At 40.0% G+C, this 26,697-nt stretch overlaps 1 pseudogene; it reads right to left on the reverse strand.

Moving 5' to 3' along the window:
* Positions 1 to 15,298: 15,298 nt before the first annotated feature.
* Positions 15,299 to 26,697, reverse strand: part of LOC131907888 (mortality factor 4-like protein 1) — a 48,192-nt pseudogene continuing 36,793 nt past the window's right edge.

Here is a 26,697-nt window from a genome sequence, read left to right on the forward strand (position 1 = left end):
CTAAGGGGTAAACAATGAAAAATGAAAGTCTGAATTTTCAAAGATTTCTAAAATTTAACTTAGGGAACATGGGAAGACTTAAAGTATGTCTGAGCTTCTGAACTTAAGACAAAACTTCAGATTTTTGAGAGACTAAAACCTTGTTGGTTATGTAAATTTGCCCAATGTTTTTCTTTATTTCATAGTACACTGATGATAACTACTACCAACTGAGTGCTTACTATACAGACACTTTATATGTCTCTTTTTTTGAGCCTCATAATCATATCTGAACCTTTCTTGAGGAAATGAGAAACATGGTGCTAAGATGTTTTTACATTTATCAATGGTTTGTAGTTAATCAATGATCAAACTGGGATTCTTACCCAAGTGTCCCTAAGTCTATAGTCTGAATACTTAACAACCTTGCATTGGCTATCTCAGATTTGTTTTTCCTCCCTCTCTCTTGCCACACACACCTCATCAATTTAATCAGAGTTTTTAAAGGTTTGGCAGAATACCTAAAATATGTACCATAAAGGTGGAAGGATATTTTGGCTCCTTGGTTTAAAGGTTTGGTCTGTCATAGATATCAAGATATGTGCAAGCAAAGCCACTCATACACAGTGTCTTAGAGTTTTATTGCTGTGAATAGACACCATGATCATGACAACTCTTATAAAGGAAAGCATTTAATTGAGGCTAGCTTATAGTTTCAGAGGTTTAGTCCATTATCATCATGGCAGGAAATATGCTGGCAAGCAGGCAGACATGGTGCTGGAGAAGGAGCTGAAAGTACACAAGTTGATCTACAGGCCTGAGAAGGAGACTGTGTGTGCCACACTTGGTGTAGCTTGAGCATATGAGCTTGAGCAAAGCCTGCCCCCATAATGACACACTTCCTCCAAGAAGGCCACACCTCCTAAAAGCACCACTTGCTATGGGCCAAGTATTCAAACACATGAGCCGATGGAAGCCATTCCTATTCAAACCACCATACATGGTTACCAGAAAACAGAGAGGGAGCAAGCATAATGAATATATTTACACTACACATCTTTTTTTATATTCTTCTTCTATCTGGGTCCCCAGACAAGATTATAGGATAATGCTTTCCCCATTCAGGGAGCCAACATACAGGAAGAGTCTTTCTCCCTAGAAGTAGCCCCACAGACACACTCAAGAGGTAAGCTTTACTGGTTTCCCTGGCAGTGATACTCAACACAATATTAAACATTGCATTTCACATTTGAAATACCTTTAGATTATTACAGTGAAGGTTTAATACTTACCTTCAATGATTTTTCTACATAAAGTGGGTGGCAACTGAGTATCAACAAACACTGACAACTAATGAAACCTAACTCTCTCCCTTCCCTACTTCAGGGCTGCAAGGGTCAGTGCACTCTGCAGACTGAAAAGGACCAGAGAGGACTTCTGTCTTACATTGGACTAGGTAATATTGCTTGTGACAGAATTTCTCAAGAGTTGGCTTTCACTCAGTAGGAATACAGTACAATGTAGTCTTTGATGTTTCAGCCAGACTTCCTTAATCCTACTTTTTCAAATATAATCTATGCAACACAAGAACTGCACATGACAGCAAATAAATGTACTACCTTCTATAGTTGATGCTCCAGACTCACATTGAAAACCTAACTTTCCAGACTTGTTCTTCTACAGCTACCATTTTACACATAGTATCAACATTTGAGAGACTTTTCGTTATGTATGAATGACTACACACTTGGGTATACCCATATTTCAGTGTCCTAGTTAGCTTTAACTGTCAGCTTTATGTAGCCTAGAGTCACCTGAAAAGGGAGTGTCAGTCAAGGAACTATCCAAATGAGCATGGCCTGCGAGCACATCTACTGGAGGTTGTCTTAATTGTTCAACAATGTAATAGGTCTCAGACCACCATAAGTGGCACCATTTTCTGAGTAGGTGCTCGTGGTCTGTATAAGAAGGTTGAGTAAACATTAGTCTGCATGTAAGCCAGCAAACAGTGTTCCTCAATGGTTTCTTCTTCAAGACCCTGCCCTGACACTCTCAATAACAGATTATAACCTTGAAGTACAAGTCAAATATCCCTTTTCCTCCCTTAAGTTGCTTTTGGTCAAGGTGTCTGATATAGCAATGGAGATCAAACCAGACATCTATTCTCTTGAGAAGGGAGAAAGATAGGTATATGAAAACTTGCAGTGGAAAGTAATTTTTTAGGCTTTTTGAGCCAATTTTTAAACCATGACATGTTAACTTTATTTTCAAAGCTGAGTTCTTTGGGTTTAGTTGGTCCTAGAACTTTTATATAACAGATTATCTATTTTCTGACCCTCTAGAATATTCTCATCAATGAGTGATAGCCATAGAAATATAGCCTTCCCTGCCCAACAGCTACATAAATGTGAAATATTTAAAGAACTGAAAATGAACTCTTGATACTGGCTAATATTAGACTGCATAGGCCTTGACTTGTCCTTGATTTATATAGCGACAATACAATAAATGTCTTACTGTGCATATAAAGGACAAGATCACAAAGAGTATTATCTTAAAACCTTCAGCACTGTGCACATTCTTGGACTTTGTAGTGGAAATCTCTGTTTTGGGAACTTTGATTTCTATTGTTCAACAACACAGCTTTGCTTACACTTAGGTAAGTGCCCTTCTTTGGTTTTTCTCAATTGGCATTTCCTTTAACTCTGATCATACAGTCTTGGGCCAGGCTTGGAAGATTTTGGAGATTGCCTATAGCACAGCTGCTAGGTGTTGCATGATTTATGCAGGAACCTCCAAAATCCTGACAACATGACCTCCAGAGACCACTAGCCTTGAAAACAGTTCTTAGCTTCTGTGGGTCAAACCTGTGATGGGGGAGAATAATGGAGAAAACAGTTAAGTATCTGATAGTTACCTAAAATACTGTTATCTCCTTCAATTCTCTATTCTGAGCTGAAGTTCCTAGGGGATCAAAAGCACATCAGTTCTAAAGATTCTACAAGACTGGTTGACTATTTAGTAAATGAAAAAAAAAAAGAAGAAGTAAGAAGGAAAGACATGGCTGTTCCTAGCTATGGTGGATGAGAACGTTTATTGTAGACAAAAGGGAGAGCATAGCCAGAGGCAGAGAGTTCAGAGTAAACCTGACCCTGAACCATGTGAGGAGATGGGGGAGGGGGGTGGTAGAGGGACAGGGGAACCAGGTGCAACAAGCAAGAGGTCAAAAGGTAAAAAAAGGGTGGGTAACTAAAATGGCTAGATTATATAGGGAAGAGCCTCTGGGGAAAGGGTAGGTTGGCCAACCTCTGGGCTAGAGAGTTTGGGGGTAGAGGGTGGGGGCATGCCAACCATACCCTGTAACAGATGGAGGCTGAGGGATCCTGGGAGAATCTGGGAGCCAAGTCTCCTTTGATATATTAAAAACATATCTCAACCATTTGTCCCAGGTTTGAAACTCAACATTTAGAACTACCAGACTGTGGAGAGTAGAAATGTTGCAGATTCACAGCCAAACCATCTTGGGCTAGTTTCATTCACTGTCCACTTCTATGCTGTGGAATAATGTTTTTGCACACTGGTTTAATATAACACTGATTGGCCAGTAGCCAGGCAGGAAGTATAGGCGGGATAAGCAGACAAGGAGAATTCTAGGAAGACGAAGATTGATTCAGGAGACGCCAGCCAGCCATCCTAGGAGCAGCATATTATGGCACACAGGTAAAGCCATGGAAAACATGGCAATTTATAGATTAGCAGAAATGGGCTGAGTTTAAGTGTAGGAGCTAATCAGTGGTAGGCTTGAGCTAATGACCAGGCAGTTTAAATTAATATAAGCCTCTGTGTGTTTACTTGGGGGATGAGAGTGGGAGAGATTTGTCTCAACCACTGGCAGGCCGGGACACAGGAAATCTTCCAGCTACAAATGGCACCCAGATATGGGGCAAGAATTTCCACACAAAACCTGAGAAAGCTTTAAAAAAGGGTTCTAAAATGGAGCCAAGAGCAGCTTCCTAGTTGTGTCTCTCAGGAAAGCTGTGATACAGAGACACCGTGGCATGTGGACTTGAGCTACAGTATGGCAGGTTCCTCCGGAGCTGGTGGCAAACATAGTTCCACCATGTTGGAAAGCTGTTAGAAAGCTAAGGTGGGTGGAGCCAGCAGCCAAAGCTGCCATTTCAGTCCTAGTCATCTACAGTTTAAAGCAACAGATTCACAATAAAACAGATTCAGATGAAACAAACCTCTGAACGGTTTACACAGTGTATAAAATTGTATGTAGGATTAAAAGAAAAAGGGAAAGGAGGATAGATAGTTATATAAAGAAATAGATAATTAAAAAATAAAGTCTTTAAAGAGAAAGTAAAAGTAATATAAAAAATAAGCCACATCTGGGTTACCTCACTCAGGATGATTTTTTCTAGATCCATCCATTTGTCTGCAAACCTCATGATGTCATTGTTTTTCTCTGCTGAGTAGTATTCCATTGGTATGTACTCACTCATAGGAAGATACTAGATGTGGAACAAGGATGACTGGACTGCTACTCACATCACCAGGGAGGCTACCTGGAAAACAAGACCCCAAGAAAGACACGGAGATAGCCTAATGACAGAGAAATGGAATGATATCTACATGAACAGCCTGGACATGAGTGGGGGTAGTGAAGGGCGAGGGTCAAGGGAAAGAGAGCTTGGGGGAGTTGGAGATCCCAGCTGGATCAACAACAGAGAGGGAGAACAAGGAATAGGAGACCATGGTAAATAAGACCACATGAGAATAGGAAGAAGCAAAGTGCTAGAGAGGCCCACAGAAATCCACAAAGATACCCCCACAACAGACTGCTGGCAATGGTCGAGATACAGCCCGAACTGACCTACTCTGGTGATGGGATGACCAAACACCCTAATTGTTGTGCTAGAAACCTCATCCAACTACTGAGGGAACTGGATGCAGAGATCCATGGCTAGGCCCCAGGTGGATCTCTGGGAGTCCAATTAGCGAGAATGAGGAGGGTTTATATGAGCGAGAATTGTTGAGACCAAGGTTGGATAAAGCACAGGGACAAATAGCCAAAGGAATGGAAACACATGAACTATGAACCAATGGCTGATGGGTCACCAACTGGATCAGGCCCTCTGAATGAGCGAGACAGTTGATTGGCTTGATCTGTTTGGGAGGCATCCAGGCAGTGGGACCGGGTCCTGTGCTCATTGCATGAGTTGGCTGTTTGAAACCTGGGGCCTATGCAGGATCGCTTGGCTCGGCCTGGGAGGAGGGGACTGGACCTACCTGGACTGAGTCTACCAGGTTGATCTCAGTCCTCAGGGAAGGCTTTGCCCTGGAGGAGGTGGGAATGGGGGGTGGGCTGGGAGTAAGGTGAGGGGAGCGGGAGGGGGGAGAAGAAGGGAATCCGTGGCTGATATATAGAACTGAATTGTATTACAAAATAAAAATTAAAAAAATTAAAAAAAAAATAAGCCACGTAAAGAAGGAAATCACAGAGAATCTGGATTGCGTTGTCTTTAGGATTTTTAACTGCAGAGAGACATTTAATTGTAAAAACTACTGAGTCAAATCAATATGTATATTTTAAAGGTATCTTGATTTCAAGGATATCAAGGATTTCAATTTATCTAAGGATAAATTGCTTTGGAAAAGAAGTTCTGCTTTTGTTTCCACAGAAGATGAGTACCTGTTGATTGCTTCCAGGCTAACATGGTTTGACCAGCCAAGACCCCTTGAAAGGTCTCCAATGACACCATGGCCCAGACGATCCAACATCCAGAAAGGTTTCAAGGCAACTGGCTCAGACAATGCAGGCTCACAGACTATTCCAGTCAGGACTTGATCATAATTCTTAATTTTTAGACATGACCATAAAACCTAGAGAAACTAGAAATGTAAAAGAGACCAAGTTGGAAGATACTCCCTAGAGTGAGGAACCATGGGACATGGGTGTGATGGAGTGGGAGATGACAAAAATGGGGGATGCTTTAACTGAGAGGAAGGAGGGAGAACAATATAGCAGAGGGAGACAGGAAGAATAAATGACACTAAGGAAACTGGAAAAGACATAGGTGATCATTATTTCATAGTTCCCCTAAAATTATACAACTTGGGGCAGTAATGCTGTCTCTACAAGCTACAGATTATCTACCAGAAATCTCATTTCCAAGCATTCATGACAAACCTCTTCTTGAATTGTTGATAAGAAAAATCCAAGAGACTCCCAATTGTCATTGGCCTTGCTTCTCTCTCAGAATTAAAGGGTAAGGCCCTGTTGATGGAAATATGATATATGTTGGACAAAGAATATCAACTAATTGGACTAGAAGTGACCAGAAAATTTATTCCTGAGAACTGTTTCTCATAGGATCAGAGGATGCTACCCAAGGGAGAGGAAGATTCATTAGATTTAACCATAGGATATAAAGTCTATGAACCACAACAATAACTGCTGGAAACATATCCACAATGGTTCAGTAGTGACACTTTTATATTGGCTGTAACCAAAAGCCATGTAAGTGGATTTAAGGCTTGCTCCAGAGAAGGGAAATTGTGCCTCACACTGGAAAATCAGCCAGCTACCAGGAAAGACCATAGAATCAAGAGAACTTACTTGCCACGTTTTCCCTAAACTAGTGTAATTCCTAACCACTCTAAATACTTATCCTTGTACCCACAGATAAGTGAAGATCTCATCCATCATCAAAGAAGCTTCTTTTTGCAGCAGAAGGAAACCATTACAGAAAGCCACAACTAGTCAAAATGAATCATGGGATGCCCAGTCTCAACTGATAACATACGTCCTGCTTTAACTCACAGAACACTTTGGAAGAGCAGGTGGAAAGATTGTAAGAGCCAAAGGACCAAGAAGTCTGCTGACAATCAACATGCCAACACAGATGGAAGAAATCTCAAGGAGTCCCTACCTCTAGAAAAAGAGCTTCAAGCAATTAAGGACTTCTGAGAAAGAAAAAATTAGTTTACCCCAGGGATGTGTCCCCTGATTAGTTTCCTGTCAAAAGCAGTTGACCCTAGAATCATACACATGCAGGTAACATTGAAGGGACTCAGCACGTTACATTTATGTATTTGCTCATTTATATGTGTATATATAGCAATGGTTAAAGAAGAAGAGACTGACTTAGAAAGGGAACAGGGCTGTATGGGAGGAGTAGGAAGAATGAGAGGGAGGAGGAGGATTATGTAATTACATTGAAATTAAATTTAAAAGGTGAATCGTCTTTCAGTTCCCATTCCCTCTATCCATATGTAAATAAAAGCTGGTTCTGTAATGGAATAGAGATGGTGAAGGCAGCCTGAGGTCCAGAAAGGGTCACTTAACATTTTTCCAAGCTAATTTTCACTTGCCGTCTGTCTATATCTAATGGCTTTCTGTAGTATATATGACGGCTATGTGTGTGTGTGTGTGTGTGTGTGTGTGTGTGTGTGTGTGTGTGTGCGTGTGTCTGGTGAATAGACCTCCTCCTTTTAACATACTATAAATAAATAAGTGCATTTTCCTTTACCAAACGTTTTCCTTATTTCTTAAACAGAAGCAGCATGTTTATGGGCCTAAGTGAGGGAAGAACACCAAAGGGAGAGTTTTTATGACAGTTTTTCGGTTAAAACTCATTGCTGGTGATAAAGGTGAAAATTACTTTCCCCAGATATGTCTGTTTGATTATTTCTTTTCCTTTGACAGTGTTCCTCAGAGTTTAAAGGTACATTTCTGTCTCCCCCAAGTTAGCAAACTTCTCTATAGGTGATGCAGGTTCCTAAGTAGCATACAATAGGTGACTCAAAACCATTGCCACTGATTTGTCTTTCCTTTAATACTGGGCCTGACTGAATGCATTAGGAAATCTGCAAACTGGGTAATTAGCCTGACAAATCTCCTTTAGCAAACTCAGTCATCACCACACTGTGCTCCTAGCTCACCAATTCACTGGATCAGATGTTCAAGGACAGTGCCAAGAGCCACTGTTCAGTCTACAAACACGCAGGGTGATGGGATCTAGCTGGCAATGGGCACCTTCTGTCCACATTCCTTGTCTAAAAGAGCAAGCACTCTTCTTCCTGCCATTTCCTGCCTAGAGGCTCCTAGGAGCCTCAACTTTCTGGAAATATTCCTGAAAGAATTGATGGCTATCAAGAGCACAATCGCAGGCAAATTATTTTCTTTGTATAAGAACTGACTAGATTAAGAATCTTCCTTTGAGTTAGCAGACTTTCAGCAGTTTTATATTTTAAATTATTCTTACAATTGTCATTTTAAATTACTGTGCATGCTTTCTTGGCAATTTTACTTACTTTTAGACAATTAGCTTTACAGAACATTTACTATGTATAATGCTCCATCGTAGAGGATTATGAAAGTCCTGAGATGATTCTGTGGAGCCTATCCTGATGGAGCAAGCCCATTATTTCAGCTCTTCAGGAGACCAAAGTAAGACAATTCCAAATCCAAGGACTGACTGGGCTACAAAATAGGTTCAAGGCCAGCCTGAGCAACAAAGTGAGACTCCATTTCTAAATAAATAAAGTAAAAAGAAGGCTGGGGCTTTAATTCAGAGATAGACTACTGGCTGGTTTATATGAGACCCTGGGTTCAAGCCTCAGTACTACAAAAGAAAGAAAGACAGAAGGAAGGCAGGGTGGGAGAAAGGGAGGGAGGGATAGAATAATTAGGGTGACAGGCACATGAAAAGCATCATGCTGGACTCAGCCCAGCGGGTATTAGATGCCCTCCATTAAGGAGCTCCTAGGCTTATAATTAATCTCTGCAGCAATCTGTAGCTCAGTGAATGAGAAGCTTCTAAGTGAAGAAGGTCCTTCTTATGCAGTCAGCCTCTATTAAAGTGATTGACAAATGGTACCCTTGCTTTTTGGTACTTAATGAATGTGAGCACACTAAAATGCAAGCCAGAAGGTAGTGTCTACATCAGCTTAGGCTGAGTATCATGAGTAAGAGGACAGGACAATTCATAAGGAATGCTAAGATGCACTCTCCATACTAAACCTAAGAAGAGAGAAGACTTCCTGTGTGCAGGGTGCAACTTCAACACTCAAGTGAAGGCAAGTGTACCTGGAGCTCTGGGACAATGTTAGCTTCAAGGAGCTGAGACTTCTTTTTAAAAGTAGGAAAAATAATAGTGAAAGCTATGATGTTTACATGGATCATCTGTCTGCTGCCCTGTACCAAAGCTACACAGCAGCCAGTGTTATTAACCTTGCTTTGGAGATGAGCAGAGATTCTGGGAAAATGTCCCTTTTTTGCTTTGCATCACAGGTCTAGACTAGTAGGGATAGGTTGGAATGCAGCCATCTGTATACATGATCTAGGTTGGTAACCACTGGCAGTGGATCATGAGACCACGACGAGGCCTCGCAGCCTCAAGTCAAGAATCAGTTGCCTGAAATCATTGAGTTTACTTGGCATTCTGTGGAACTATGGGTTCTATCAGACTAATGCTAGGGTTGGAAATCAGAAAGTGTCATAGTTGTCTGTGGAAAAGCAATATTTCTTCAACTATATGATATTGGTGGCTGGTTTGAGTCAACACAGGAGATAAAAGTCAACACATTAAAGAAGAAATAAGTTATCTGAGGCAAAGACAAGACCCTTGGGACTAGGTTGATCATAAGGACTTCCTCTGCATTTGAGCTAGTATAGAAAAACAGGGCTGGAAAGACGGCACAGCAATTAAGACCACAAACTGCTCTTGCTGAGGACACGAGTTCAGTTCTTGGAACCTGTTTCTGGAAGCTCACAACCACCTTTAACTCTAGCTGAAGAGAATCTGACTTCTTCTGGCCTTCCCATGTACCAGAATACACCTACACACACACATACCACACACCACACACACACCACACACACACACACACACACACACACACACACACACACACACCACAGCACACCACACACATAAAATAAAATACTTTTTTAAAATGAAGGAAAACAGGGTAAACTAGAGGCACTTGAAAAGGAAAAGAAGTAAGTCTCTCACCTCTCACTGGCTAAGAGAAAAGAATTTCAATAATTGACCTAACGTGAGACACTATTCTCATTCTGTGAGATATTTTAAATAAGGGTTATACTAGCTAATTAACCACATTATAGGCTAAAATGTATATGACCTTTGGACATAATCTTACTCTTTGCTCATCTGTAAACCTATTATTTTTCTGAGAAAATTTCACAAACAAAATCGCAAACCATATTTACAGACAAAGCAAGTATCTTGACATCCCTGTGCCCTATGTATGGCAAGGATCCCTCTGGCCTTTATTTATCTTTTTTCATCATTTCTACATTCTGTTCTTATCTGTACACCAGCATGAAACACTTCATAAACCAATAAACCAATTTTCAATCTCATCATGAAAGAAGATTTTTATATAATATTTTTTCAATACACCCTTATTTCATTCTCTGGACTTGGATATAGGTTACATTCTATGAGCAACGAAGCTCCAGAAGCCACAGAAGCTATGCCTCTGCTATTCTTTACAGACTCTGGTGTGATTCTCTCCTAAGATACTCTATTTCTTCTGGAGTGCATACTGTTATACTTCTCTTTGTTCTTTAGTTTTTGAGATCATAACATAGTTGTGTCATTTATCCCTACCCTTTTCTCCCTCCAGACCCTCCCATACACCTCCTCTTTGCTCTCTTTCAAATTCATGGCCTCTTTTTTCATTAATTGTTGTTACATGCATATAGGTATAGGAATTTACATATGTATTCCTAAATATAACCTTCTCCAGTTGTATAATGTTACTTGTGTGTTTTTTAAGGATGACCATTTGGTATTGAATACCCAATCAGTGTATTCTTCTCTGGAGAAGGTGATTTCTCCCATTCTCAGCATTCATTAGCTGCCTGTAGTTCTTTGTGTTGTGTTGATGCCTGGGGGCTTTCCCCACCTACTTTGTCTTAAGTGCATGTATATGTGTATCTCATTGTCCACTTTTACAACTAAGCATGTATTTTTTTAATACACCACACTTTACTTAGTAAACCTTTTCTTAGTAAATCAAACTTGTTCCGTATTTTGACTCACTCTAAAATTTTTTACCTTGGCATAAATCAAGATCTTGGCTTTACTTGAGTAGTGGTCTACTTAGGCTTCCCACACTGGCAATGTTGAACTGTAGCTGTTTAACTAGTGTGATCTGCTGAATCCATCACTAATTTAGGCACAGTGAGTTTTTTTTTTTTTTTTTTTTTTTTTTTTTTTTTTTTTTTTTTTTTTTTTTTTTTTTAATTTTTATTTTGCAATACAATTCAGTTCTACATATCAGCCACAGATTCCCTTGTTCTCCCCCCTCCCGCCCCCCTCACCTTCCCCCCAGCCCGCCCCCCATTCCAATCTCCTCCAGGGCAAAGCCTTCCCCACAGACTGAGATCAACCTGGTGGACTCAGTCCAGGTAGGTCCAGTCCCCTCCTCCCATGCTGAGCCAAGGGACCCTGCATAGGCCCCAGGTTTCAAACAGCCAACTCATGCAATGAGCACAGGACCCGGTCCCACTGCCTGGATGCCTCCCAAACAGATCAGGCCAATCAACTGTCTCACCCACTCAGAGGGCCTGATCCAGTTGGTGACCCCTCAGCCATTGGTTCATATTTCATGTGTTTCTGTTTGTTTGGCTATTTGTCTCTGTGCTTTATCCGACCTTGGTCTCAACAATTCTCTCTCATATAAACCCTCCTCATTCTCACTAATTGGACAATCCGAACTGACCTACTCTGGTGATGGGATGGCCAAACACCCTAATTGTCGTGCTAGAAACCTCATCCAACTACTGATGGACCTGGAGGCAGAGATCCACAGTGAGTTTTGTTATGAAGACCATTATTTGAATATATCTTAGCCACCTTAATACATTTCCTAGGGGTTCCTACAGGGGAAGAGGCAGCTGAGGACAAGTGACCTGTTACCATGTCAATACCAAAAGCATTATGTTGTTTACTAAATATGCCAAGCAGATTCTGGGATGGGAGAAAAAACTTCAAATGTAGGTGAATTTTTTTCAATATTAAATAAGATACAAGTAATGTAAGCACAATTTTAGAACAAGGAAATACAATGATCAACAAAAGAAAGAACGAAAGAAACAAACAAACAAACAAACAAAGCTGCCCCCAGTTTGATTATTTCTTGCCTTCTATTCCTCTTGGATGTGTTTGCTTCTTTTTGTCTAGAGCTTTCAGGTGTGCTGTTAAGTTGCTAGTATTAGATGTTTCCAATTTCTTGACATAGGCATTTAGTGCTATGAATTTTCCTCCCAGCACAGCTTTCATTGTGTCCCATAAGTTTGGGTATGCTGTGCATTCCTTTTCATTGAATTCTAAGAAGTTTTTAATTTCCTTCTTTATTTCTTCTTTGACACAGTAGTCATTCAATAGAAAGTTGTTCAGTTTCCATGAATTTGTGGGCTTTCTGCTATTTCTGTTGCTTTAATTCATGGTGGTCTGCTAGGACAGAAGGACTTACTTCAGTTTTCTTGTATTTGTTGAGACTTGCTTTGAGACTAAGTATGTGGACAGTTTTGGAGAAGGTTCCATGAGGTACTGAGAAGGTATATTCTTTTGTGTTTGGATGAAATGTTCTGTAGATATCTATTAAGTACATTTGGTTCGTAATATCTGTTAGCTCCATTATTTCTCTTTCCAGTTTTTTGTCTGGATGACCTGTCTATTGGTGAGAGTGAAAGGGCTCATGGAGGGGTGCATGGATCTCCCCAGGAAGGGTAAATAGAAAATTTACAGGTGGACTAGGGGCAAGTGGGGTTGAGAACAGGAGGGATCAGGTGGGTGGGAGGAGGGATCAGGTGGGTGGGAGGAGGGATGGAAGAAAAGAGTAGTGAGAGAGATGACTGGAATGGAGGACATTTTAGTGGGTGAAGCAGAAACCTAGTGCAATGGAAACTCCTTAGAATCTATGAGAGTGACCATAAAGAAGACTCCTAGTAACGGGGGATACAGAGCCCGAACTGGCCCTCTTCTGTAAGCAGTCTGGCTTCTAGTGGAGGAACTGGGACACCAACCCAGCCACAAAATCTTCAACCTACAATTTGTCCTACCTGAAAGTTATGCTTGGGTAAAAGTGGCATAGAACTTGTGGGAGTAGTCAACCAATGACTATTCCAATATGAGACCCAAACCACAAGATGGAGCCCATGCTTAATTGACACTGCTTGGAAGCCCAGTAACAAGAAGCTGGATAGCCCAGAGACCTAGGATAGAACCACACAGGACTGGGGGGAAAAGTTAATGAAATGATACCTAATAATATTCTGGTATACCAGACCAGAGCCTAGCATAATTGTTATCAGAGGGGCTTCATCCAGCAACTGATAGAGGCAAATTCAGAGACCCACAGCCATATATTAGACAGAGCTCTGGGAATCCAGCAGAAGAGGGAGAGGGAGAAATGTAGGGGCCAGAGGGATCAAGGACACCACTAGAACACAGTCCACAGAATCAACTAACCAGTGCTCACAGGGGCTCACAGAGACTGAAGCAACAATCAGGGAGCCTGCATGGGTCTGACTTAGGTCCTCTGCATACATATTATGGTTATACAGCTTGGTGTTCTTGTGGGACTCCTAACAGTGGAAGCAAGGGGCTGTCACTGACTCTTTTGTCTGCTTTTGGGACCCTTTTCCTCCTATTAGGTTGTGTTGCCCAGCCTTAATATGAAGGCATGTGCCTAGTTTTATTGTAACTGGTTATTCTATGTCCAGTTGATATCCTGGAAGGCCTGCTCTTTTCTGATGGGAAATGAAGCATGAGTGGATTTAGGGGAAAGGGGAGGTTTGAGGGAGGAACTGGGAGGAGAGGAAGGAAGATAAACTACAGTCAGGATGTAATATATGAGAGAATAATACATATTTTTAAAAATGTGAAAAAAATAGAAAAAAGAAAACCATTTTTGATGTAATGGAAATATGGACAATAAATTATAATAAGCACAGTATTAGAATAGTACAAAGAAAAATAAGCAAGTTGGGACCAGAAGAATATGAGGTGGGAGTATAGCTTCAGATAAGACAGTTTCCATTAAGGACCTGAAACATAAGCTGAGTCCTGAGCTGCATTAAAGAGAGTGACAGTAAATGTACAGAAGAGGAGTCCAACAAGAAGGTAAGTTCAAAGACCTAACATGGGCGTGAGATGGGAGGGTAGAGAAATGCAAGGCCAGAGGGGCTAAAACAAAATGAAGCAAATCCACTCATCTGCTACCCAAAGTTGGTCCTCAGAGGCCAAAATAAAGAATTGATACATGGGTACTGAAGTTTTGAGAGTAAATTCAAGTTCAGAGTAGAGAGTGAAGGGGGAGAAAAGTGCCATTCAGAGAAGTAATCCACAGAATAGAGGAGATGCAGAGTCATGAAATCAAGTTTCCCTAGTGGAATCAAAGTTCAGGAGGCCTGAGGACACATTGCCCTATGTCTGTCATATGAGGGACTTTCCAACACAAAGCCAATCTTCAAAGGCACAGTCATCTCAGCCCTAAATTGTAATACTAAAAGCCAGATAATTTAAAATGTGGGGTACAAATAAAGCAACAAGTGCAAGGGCAACAAGGTCACAGAACAGGAAAGAATCAGTTCACAAAGGAAAACTGTCTTTACTACATTTACTTGGGATTTTTAACTTAAAATTATTGAATATTTGAAAAACAACTGCAAAATTGACATTTGGATATAACTGTAGATACAAAATGGCAATGTATCTATGATGTTAAAGCATGCATTAAACATGAATTCAAAGACCATAAAATAAGCCACCATTCTTCAGCAATTAAGCAAAGAAAAATGCCTTAGGAACAGCATGGATGAGTTGCTAAGGACAGGCTGTTTAAACACTGTTAAAAGAGAGAGAGGCAGAGTACAAATTGATGCATGTTGAGTTACACACACTGAACTGAACCTTTGGCACTAGGAATCAGAGTATTTTGTTGTATAACATTAAAACATATTATAAAAATGTGCTGTGTCAAAGGAGCACAACCACCAGCATTCAAAAGCAACCTGGCAACAAAATATTCACAGCATGTCTGTCTGTTGTCCACCCATGAATGCCTCTGTAGAAACTTTGAAATGGAAAAAAAAAGAAAAGAAAAAAGAGCCAGTGTGGTTTTTTTTTTCTCTGCTTAAAACCAAACAGAAAACAAATGCCAAATCTGCTCTACTTTAGCATCTTCAAAGTATATTATTTGTATAGAGAAGAACTAAGAACCATTCTGTTTATAGAGGTCCAAACACAAGTGAGTGAGGGTAGTGAGAGCACACCTCTCACGCCGCTTTCTGAGGGTACTCAGGAGCCACTTTGTCATCACTGACACTAAACAAAGTTGCAGAATTCACCTCTAGCTACTTGAAGAAGTTGTGATGGTAATTCAGGGAAAAAGCCAGGCTCTTCTCGTCTAGAGATGTATAGTCTAGTATTGTTCTTATTCCTACAAACGATCTTAGTAAACATGGCACTTAGTGCACCTGAGATATGAGTGCTTGAGGATGAGGCTAAGATGCCAGCATGCTGTGGTCTCTGAAACTTTTAGAGCAGGTGAGTGCCCAGCATTACACAGATGCACTCTTTTATTCTTGCCACAACTTCATTAACAGCATACATTTTATTATCTGTGTTTCCTCCAGACTTCTTATAGTTTGCTTAAGTCTCTGGAAAGGAATTCACATTCTTCTGAGCCGAAAGATAAGTAGCTGAGATAATCAAGTTCTTATCATCAACAAGTCATGGGGTCAACTTTTTGAGAATTTTTAACTTCAACTATACCGATGAATGTCTTTTGTCAACAGTTGGACCAACTGGGCCCTTTCCCCACAGGAGGCTGAGGTGCCTCATTGGTACTTCTATCATCTCCATTACCAGGTATTTTCTCCTTGTTGGTTTTCGCTTTTGTGTCTCCACTTTTCCTGTTGAAGACCAGATGTCTTCTTTCCTGGAGCAGCCCATGTCATCTTGCCCTCTGCATATTGCTCCTGATGGGCCTGTTTCTACACCTATTGGCACACTCTGCTTTCTGTAATTATGCTAGTGATTATTCCAACCACTGTAAGATATAAAGCATTTCACTTATTTGTCCATTGTGACAACTTTTACACACTTTGCTTTACAAAGAAGTCCATAAAAGGAAAGCACTTCAGGTCTTGCTTGGACTTCATTTATAATTGATCCACCAGCTCCTCCCTCTCCCACCACCCTGATTCTTTCTACTTGTTTTTAAACAAATATTTAACTTTAGAATAGCTCTAAGATTACAGAAGAGTTGGGAAAGGAGCACAGAATTTCCATAAACCACAACCAGGTTCTCCTGGTGTCAACATCATCCATAAGTATAGTCATTTATCACAGCTTCTACACCAGCAAGAATACACATTCTTCCCTGAAGTCTATGATTCATTCATATTTCCTTTATCTGGGCCAAGATCTCCTCCAAGGCACCAGGACATCTGGACACCTCTCCTTAGACTCCTTTTGGCTATGACACATTAGTATACTTCCAGAATCTGTGACAATCTTGATGGTGTTCAGGATTACTGACTATATATTTTGTAGACTTTCCCTCAACTGGATTCCTTCTGACTTTTTCCATTACTAGATGAGGCAGCAGATTGAGAGGGAGCTTTCCTATTTTTGGTGAGGCTGTGAGTTCAGAGAAAACTGACATGAGTAAAGTGCCACTTTTGCCATAGATCAACATAGTCGATCCATTCCCATGCTGATGCTCTTGCTCTACGGCAGCTGGGTATTGCTTGTTGGGTTTCTCACTGCAGAGTTATACTCTTACTCCACCATTCACACACTTTACTCACCTGAAGAAATCACTATGCACAGCTCATACTGAGGGGTGGGAAATGATTCTTCCACTCCTCCTTAAAAGGAAAGAACCAGATATTTGTGCAATCTTTTGTTTGAACCAATGGGGACTCACAGATATTTATTTTACACTTTAAATTATGATCAAATATTGTTTTTATTTTACTGCTCACTTATCCAGGCTCATTCTTTAAGATGTCTTTAATTTGGCCGGGCGGTGGTGGCACACGCCTTTAATCCCAGCACTCGGGAGGCAGAGCCAGGCGGATCTCTGTGAGTTCGAGGCCAGCCTGGGCTACCAAGTGAGTTCCAGGAAAGGCGCAAAGCTACACGGAGAAACCCTGTCTCGAAAAACCAAAAAAAAAAAAAAAAAAAAAAAAAAGATTAAAAAAAAAAAAAAAGATGTCTTTAATTTGGCTCCTAAATATATTGTTCCTTTGATATATTCTCAGGATAGTAGAGTATCTTCCTAAGCACTTACTTTATTCCTGGCAATACTATATTCTTCAAACTTTGTTTGTTTTTTTTTTGTTTTGTTTTTTTGTTTTTCGAGACAGGGTTTCTCTGTGTAGCTTTGCGTTTTTCCTGGAACTCGCTTTGGAGAGCAGGCTGGCCTCAAACTCACAGAGATCCGCCTGCCTCTGCCTCCCGAGTGCTGGGATTAAAGGCATGTGCCACCACCGCCCGGCCTTATTCTTCAAACTTAATATGTCAAGAAGCCCTGTACCATTATTGGTGAATGGAATCAGAAAATACTTGTAACCAAGAGTGGCGGCACATAAGTCAAGAGTCAATCAGTAGTACAATTTTAATGTCTACAAAGTGTTTTCAGACCAGCCACAAGCGCATAGCAAAATCTTGATTCAAAAGCAAAACAAAACAAAACAGAACCCAGACTCTATATGATACCATGGTATCACTGTGTCTAGGCATATAAGAATTTATTTATACATGTCTAGAAATATCCATATATATTTTCATTAAGATGAACATGAGTTGGTACAGATGTCTAATTAATTAACTACTTTCTATCTTCCTCCCCTTGCTTATTGATAGCATTTCTTTCACCAACTGGAAATCATGTTTCTGCTTTCCACTGTAAGTCTATTGTATTGTCCCAATCTAGTATGCATGTGTATTGGTATCAGAATGATATCCTGTAAATCCATGAAAATGATTTCATCAATTAGGGTGCAGTGACTATGTATGTGTACTTTTTTTTCTTTTAGCCTTAGAGACTCCACACGTATCCAAGGATCCTGGGCTCAAAATCTTTTCTTCTGGTCTGTTCAATAAGGTTATTTCATGTACTATAATTTATATCACTTTGTCACATAATTCATTCTATCCTGGGCTCTCCCCAATTTCTATATTTTTTTTGCATTTGCATATATTAATATTTATTCTTTGTACTATACGTTTCTATGAGTTTTAAATGTTTGTGTAACTTTATGCACCTACCATTATATTATAAAATTGAAAACCCTACTGTTCTAAAGAAATTCCTGATTTTTCACTTAGACACTTTTCTCCGCTCTCTCCAGCCCTGGCAACCACTGATATTTTTAACATTGCTATGGTACTTGCTTTTCGAAAACATTATACAATTGGAGTTTTGCAGTATGTAGTCTTTTTGCTAGCATTTCCACCTAGGAATATACATTTTTAAACCTGCCCATACCTTCTTATGGTTTAATCACTCACTTCTTATCAATGAATAATACTCTCCTTTAGAGATTATCTATGGATTGTTTATACATTCATATGTTAAAAGATACTTTGATTTCTTATAGATTTCTGTTACCTCATCATCACAAGGCTGTTGCAAACTGTTTTGTTAATGTGTTTTATTGGGGTTATTGTGTTGAAGTGATATAGGTAAAATACTATCTAGGGACACAGTGGCTGGATCACTTGGTAAGAGTATTCTTAACTCCAAAAGCAACTGCTGATCTGTGAATGAAGTAGCTGTGCCATTTATATTTCCTGCAGCAATGGATGAGAATTCTTGTTCTTCCACATTCTTGTCAGTAATTAGTGTCAGATCATTGAAGTTCTGTCTTTATAAAGCAATTCACATTAGGTGTAGAGTGATATTTCAGCTCTGTTTTAATTTGAAATTCCCTAGTTAGAAATTATATAGAGAATGTCATGTGCTAACTTGCCATTCTCTGTGACAAAGTGTCTCTTTAGATAATTTGCCCATTTAAATACATTTGGTTCCTTCTGAGTTTTCTCAGCTCCTTACATATTTTGCATAAGTTCATTAACAGATAAGGTTTTGCAGAAATTTTTCCCACTCCATGGCTTATGTTTACCTCTATCACTGGTATCCTTTGCATAACAGAAGTTGCAGCTTATGGATAAACTCCAGAGAATCAGTAATTTTCATGGATTATGCTATTGGTACTTTCTTTAAAAGGCAACAGAAAATTGAATAGTCATGTACATTTTCTTCTTGATCTATAAATTATTGAGTGACTGTAATGAAGTTTCTAACACAAATAAATTTGTCCCCTGCTTCTTAGTCTATCATATACTCTCCAGGATGTACACATCGAGAATTTTTTGTGTTTTAAGATAAGAGGTCCTTTTCTCTTATGCAATATTTACTTTTGTACTATTCCAACTTCCTCTAGATTACTGCTTTCATGGCATGCCTTTCTTCATCTGTTTAACTTTGAACATTTGAATGCTTCCTGAATATTACTGTTACTGTTTTCCACATAAATCTATCACCCAGGTCTCAAAGTATCATTAATTTTTATATATGTTTAAATACAAGGGATTTTGGTTTATTTGTTTATAATTGATTAACTGCTTCAGGTGGACTAGATGAAGGAGAGGAGCTATGGTCATATATAGCACAAACCTAGTCATTAGAAGTGATTATGGTTCATGTGTTATTATTCAAATTTATTTAGCATTAATGTTAAATTGAATTAATATTTGCCATATGTCAATACAGTTAACACTTGCAGGTCTCATAAAATACTATTCTAGTTTAAATATGTGGTCATTGATTCTTTTAAATAAAAATCACAGTGAAAATTCTTTAATAATACAAAAGCCAGTGGAATAAAATTTAAGGGCTCAATTTTAATAGCAAATGAATCATATTATCAGTATAATTGTAGAAAAAAATTAAGAAAGACTGCCGTGTATTGCATTTCATTTTTCTTCCTTTTAGATCAGTATATATTAATTGTACAAAATATCTGGTTTCATTGTGCAAATCTCATACACTTATGAGAGCTGATCTTGATTTTCAACTTAACACATATGGGAAGAGGGAACCTCAGCTGAGGAATTGCCTCCATCAGCCACCTGATCTGACTTTGGTTATGTCTATGGCCGTGTTCTTTGATTATCAGTTGATGTAGGAGGGCCCAGTCCAAGGTGAACTATACCAGCCATAGGCTGCAGACCTAGCTGTGTAAGAAGGCAGTTGAGTAAGCAAGCTAGTAATCAGTGTAGCTCCATGGCTCTGGCTCTAGTGCTTCCCCTGAGTTATGCTATAAGGCCGTCCCTCCCCCAGCCACATGATGGTTTATAACCAAATATAGCCAAATAGACCCTTTCCATTCTAAGTTGTTTTTTCGTCAGTGTTTTATCACAGCAGAAAACTACTTTGATCATATCTTCACTGAAACCAATGCCCATGTTTATTCTGTCTTATTCTCTAGTCTCCATCTTCTTCCCAAATAGTATCCTTCATACTTTTATATCTTTTAATTTTTTGGCCTAGACATATGAGAGAAAACAGGATATCTTTATTTCAGTGTCTGGTTTACTTTTCTTAACATGCTGATCTCTAGAAACATCTGTTTTTCTACAACTGACAATTTTGCTCTTCCTTATGCTCGAATAATACTCCATTTTTGTGTGCATAAATATATGTGCATATATGTACAATATTTTTCTCATCTATAAGCAAATCCTTCCAAAAAACTGTCTTGGGTATTACTCAGTCAGAGCTGGGAAGATACAGTCCACACTGTGAGAAAACCAAACTGGAGGCTGAACTCAGAGGACAAAGAGGGTGTTGATCCTGGGCTAACCTCAGATGTGCAATAGACAAAGAAAATCATAAATCAATAGATTTCCAACTTGTACAATTCCTGAAAAGCAATCTGAAAATAGAAGGATGGAGCAGAGGGACTGCACAATATCTCAGAACTTGACAAGAGCTGAACACATCCCACCAGAATCAATCAGCCAAGGACAACAGCTCAGCAATCTGGGGAGATGACTACAGAAAAAGGTTGGGGATTTCTAAAGTTGGAGAATCACTCCCTTGTCCCCTCACATGCCTGCTACTAGTTGCACAAGGAGTAAGACCTGTCAGAACTCTGAGAAGAGTGGGGACAGAGCAAGAAGTGTGGTGTGGCATCTGGATCAGAGCAAATGGCTCTGAGCACAGAGACAATGGAAATAGCAACAGCAGTGTGGTAAAGGAATCTAAAACTGAGAGATTTTCAACATTCCCCTGACCCTCGCCATAGCAGGGGAGAGCTAAAGGGATCACAGGACATTTGTGACAGAAGGTGGTGCAGTGTCCTGACAGACAGAACTAAAGTAGATCCAGGTGCTGGGCTCTTCTTCATCGTTGGCTGAGCTTTCAGCATTGGCTAAGAACATATCTTCCACTTCATTGCAGTATTCATTTGTGTCTATATATTTTTAAGATGTTTTTTAAATTTTTTCATTTTCTTTTACATACTATCAGAGTGAGCTTCACTTGTCAGTTTGACACACCTTGCAAGAGAGAACATCTATTGAGGAACTGTCTATATCACATTGGCCTGTGATGTTGATTGCTAATTGGTGAAGACAAGCTTACCCAACTGTGGACAAGATCATCCTGGCCTGGGCCGTATAACAAAGGGAGCTGAACAAACCACAGAAAGCAAGCCCATTAGCAGCATTGCTTTATCATCTCTGCTTTGTTTCTTGCCTCCAGGTTACTGTCTTGAGTTGCCTCTCTGATTTCTTTCACTGATGGATTGTGATATGGAGGTTGGAAGATGAAATAAACCCTTTCCTGTTTTGGGTCATAGTGTTTATCACAAAACAAACAAAACAAAACAAAACAAAACAAAAAAACAGAAAAGCAAACAGGATACAAATATTTTTTTTTAATTTTTAAATCTTTCAATGTTTTCTTAGTCTGCACACTTTTGTACTTCAAGTGTCAATTGATGTGTTGTAACTTGTGCCTTGAAAGATGCTCTTACATCTTTTCTCCAAACTTTTCTCTAATGCTTCTCTTATCTTTAACCCAGATACTTTTCTTCTGTTTCTTTTAAATTATATGCATATGTGTGCGCATGTATGAGGGAACGTGCACATGTGAGAACAGGTTTACTGAGAGTCCAAATAGGTTTTGGGAATTCCCAGAGCTCCAAGTGCAGGTTGTGAGCTGCCCAATGTGGGTGTTGGAACCAAACTCTGGTCCTCTGCAAAAGCAGTGCATGCTCTTAACTACTGATTCTTATTTTCTCTCTTACCTGAACTTATTCCCCATTCACTTAGTTGTTAAAGATACTCCATTTTCCCCCAACTAAGCCCTAGGTACTCCTGTTTCTAAATCTCATAAGTGCTGCAATCAAGAGACAAGTACCTTCTTCTATAGGTAATACGGAAGCCATCATAGGTTGTGCTGTAGTTTACTTTCCCCTTAACATAAATCCAAGTGAAGAGAGCCTACTAGGAGGGCTTTTATAAAATAAAACAAACAAAAACAGTGTGCAAAAGGAGAAAGACTACAAACTAAAAGACATACACACTTCAACAGAGCGGTAAAACACAGCAAAGGATGTAAAACACAAGACAACAGACACACCCCACTGCAGCATCTCCACAAACTGACAGCTTCTTAATACTGCTAATAAAAAAAAACAAACATGATAAAATAGCAAAAATATCAAAAACATTCTACCAAGTTCTGTCTTTATAAAATATCAGCTGAGGCCCAGCCATCAGACTCCAGCAAAGCTCTCACCCCACACCATGTGGCCAGGATGGGCAGAACTCAGCAAAACACCAAGCAGGAGCCCACCCAGGGCACTGTGTGGTTGGGCACTGCAAGGATCTCTTAGTATTGGGGAAGCATGGCCCAACCCAGCGTCATGGAGACCTGAGTAGGACAAGGAGACCCAGATGCAGGACTGGGGCTGTTTGCCCCAGGCTCTGAGGAGAAAACATGGGCCCAACTGGTAGCTTGCAGCACCAGCCAGATGGACATTATTAGAGTGAACAGAGGTATGGTGTATTGTGCTATGGGAGTGAGACACACACACACACACACACACACACACACACACACACACACACACACAGAATGGTTCAGGTTCTATTGATGAGAGCACAGCTGAGCCATTCACACCTGAGAATGTGAGCATAGAAGACCTAACCCCACCCCTCATTTGCCACATGGCAGCGTGGACTGGGGAGAGTTGCCCTTCCCCTGCCCCCACCCATCAATGCCTAAGTCAGGTGGGAGAGTTGACCCTGAGGTAACAAAAGTTGGGAGAGCTGTTCCTGCCCCCGACAAGCTACAACACTCAAGAGAACAGGCATTGAACCTCTCCAGGGCAGCACAATAGAGCCAATCCTGCTGGCTCAGGTGTGGTTGAACCAGTCCTAAAATTGTGAGCATGAGAGAGCTGTCTTCATTATTCATCTGTCTTGTCAGTATGGATGGGGGAGAGACCCTGTCCCCCCTGCCCATCAACACCTGGGGCAAGTGGGAGAGCTGGCCCTGTGGTCATAGGAGGACAGCTGTCCCTGCCCACCCCCCATCAGCTGCAATACTTGGGAGAGCATGCCCTGCACCTCACCTGGGTAACACAATAGATCCAACCTTGCTGGCAAAGGTATGAGTGAGCCAGTCAGGAAGTTGTAAACATGGGAGAGCTGTCAATACTACTCCTCTGTCATGTGGCAGTGTGGGAGGGTGAGAGATACCCCCCTTACCCCTCACCTCTTACCACCTGCAACAGATAAGAGAGCTGACCCTCCCCCTTGCCAGCTGCAGCACTCAGGAGATGGCCCCTGCCCCTTGCCTAGGTAGCACAGCAGAGCTGCCTGGTATTTGGAGGCGATAGTGACCCAGCCCTTATTTATAAACAAAGGAGAGCTGTCTTCATCAGACATGTGGTAGCATGGGAAGAGGAGAAATGCCCTCCCCTGCCACCTCCTGCCCATCAGTGCCTGAGACAGATGGAGGAGCTGGCCCCAGGGTCATAAGAGCAGGAGGGCTGTCCTTCCCCTCACCAGCTGTAGCACTCAGAAGAGTGACTCCTGTACCTCACCTGGGCAACACAACAAAACTGATCCTTAATGGTGTAAGTGTGGGAGAGCCACCCCTGAGGGTGTGAAAGCAAGAGAACCAGCTGTAACCTTCACTCATTGCTACAAGAGGTGAATTAGCCAGGCAATGCTGGAGAACTCATCCTGGTCATAAGGACAGAGGAGAACTGGCTGGAGGACCAACTCTACAGCTGCCCAGGCCCAGAACCAGGGTTATGACTTGGCCCACCCCAACATCCACCCCATCTATGATCTGCTAGAGCATATGAAGGGACCTGACCCACAGACCAGAAAATATAGGATCTCCACAACACAGGGCAACAATGGGATATCCAAGAAGAATCCCAGCATTGGTAGTTTAATAGAAACCAGAGGTCCCGAACCAGACCAATGATTAAAATGAACAAAGGCAAAGAACACTTACAAGTAAAGATACACAGACAAAGTGGTTTACTGTGTGATTCACTGAGTCACACTGCAGCTTCCATGATGAGATTTTTCATTTTTCCCTTCTTTTTCTTTCCTTTTTATCTCTTAAATTTTGTTTTATTTTCAAGGGGAGTGGTGCAGAGGCAGAGGATGGATGAAAAGGGATGGGAAAATGAATAGGATCAAGATACATGATGTGAAAGATGCACAGAATAAATAAAAAGAATATATATATATATATATATAAATTGACCAAATAGGAGATTCAAAGAGATAATGAGTTTAATTCAAGATGTAGACAAGCTTACAAAATCCATTCAAGACATAGTAAGAAAGTTACTCAAGTGAATGAAACATCAATTACTTGGAGGAAAATTAAAAAAAGAAAACGTGGATAAAATCCTCAGAAAAGAAATTGAGGTACTGGAAAAGAACAAACAATTTCTAGAAATGAAAGAATACATCAATTAAATATAAGAAGTCTCCTTAATAGATAAAGCCAAGAGTAAAAAGAATGAGTAAAATATTGAGGTTATAATACACACAGACATAAAGGGTGGGGGGGAAAGGAACATGACCCAAAGTTCCATGAAATCTAGAATACATTTAAGAGATCCAATCTAAGAATTCTTAGGATAGAAGAGGGAGCTGAGATGAAATCAAACACTTTAGACAAGCAATTCAATTCAATTGTAACTAAGAATTGTCTAACCCTATGGGAAGAAACAGACTTCCAAAACATAGGAAGCATTTAGAACCCTAAATAAACTTCATCAAAGAAGAGTGTCTCCATGATATATCAAAGTCAACATGCCAAAAGTATAAAGCAAGCAAGCAGTACTAAAGCTGAAAGGGGAAAAAAGGTAAAAATATCAGAATAAGACTATTCTACTGTCAACAGCCCAGGAAAAAAATGGTCTGATATATTTCAAGACTTGAAAGTAAATAAATACCTAGCAAAAGTATCTACTAAAATAAATGGATAAATAAGAATATTTCCAGGCATACATACCATGTCAACTAAGCTAACATTTCAGAAAATTCTTAAAAGAATGCTATACATAGGAGAAGAAAAGGGTAGTTTCACACACAGGATGGCTACAGGTTTGCTGTGTTGGACATGACTGATTCCTTCTGAGTTCCTCTGTTCATCAATTGTTCTCATAAAATACATTCTTTTCTCTGTACACATTCTACCAAGGGAAGAATAATTACTAATTAACAAACCAATGACAGCAACAAACAGTAAATGATGAATAATAGCAAAGTCTTCTCAATTATAACCTTGAATGCAAGGAGCCTTAATAGACCAATTAAAAGACACAGACTAAATGACTGAATTAAAATCAAGATCCAGAACTGGAAAGATGGCTCAGCAGTTAAGAGCATCCAGTGTTCTTGCAGAAAATCTGACTTCAGTACCTGGCGCCCACATCAGTGGCTCATAATTACCTGTAACTCCAGCTTCAAGGAATCTAAGCCCCTCTTCTGGACTCCTCTGGCACTCACACACATGAATGCATAAATACATGTAGACAAACACACACACATAAATAAAAATTAAAGTATTTAAAAAGAAGACTTAACTGTCATCTGTAAGGAACTCGTAGAGCTAAGAAATACATTCAAAAACCAGAATGAAAGGTTGAAATCAAAATATAAAACAAATGAAAGCTACAAGCCAGTTGTCTTGGCAATTCTCATATCTGATGAAGTAAAGTGCAAACCACAACTTGTCAGAATAGGCAAAAGCCATCACTCTCAATAAGAATCAATTAATCAAGAGGATAAACTATTGTAAATATCAACACACTAAATTTTAAGGGCCTAAATTTCATTAAAAAAAAAAAACCTCAACGGTAAAAGACCACATAGGTCCTGACACAATAATAGTGGGGGAATTTAATACCTGACTCTCACATCCAGATAGATCTATGAAATTAAAAACCAGTCAAGACCCCTCAGATACTACTTATACCATATATCAATTAGATTTTACAGATGTCTATGGAACATTCCACACTACAGGTAGAGAATTCACATTCTTCTCATTAGCATATAGAACCTTCTCTAAAATTGAACACATTATAGGTCCAATTCAATCCTCAATAAT

This window comes from Peromyscus eremicus, chromosome 4, assembly GCF_949786415.1.
Source record: "Peromyscus eremicus chromosome 4, PerEre_H2_v1, whole genome shotgun sequence".
Classification (NCBI taxonomy): Eukaryota; Metazoa; Chordata; class Mammalia; order Rodentia; family Cricetidae; genus Peromyscus; species Peromyscus eremicus.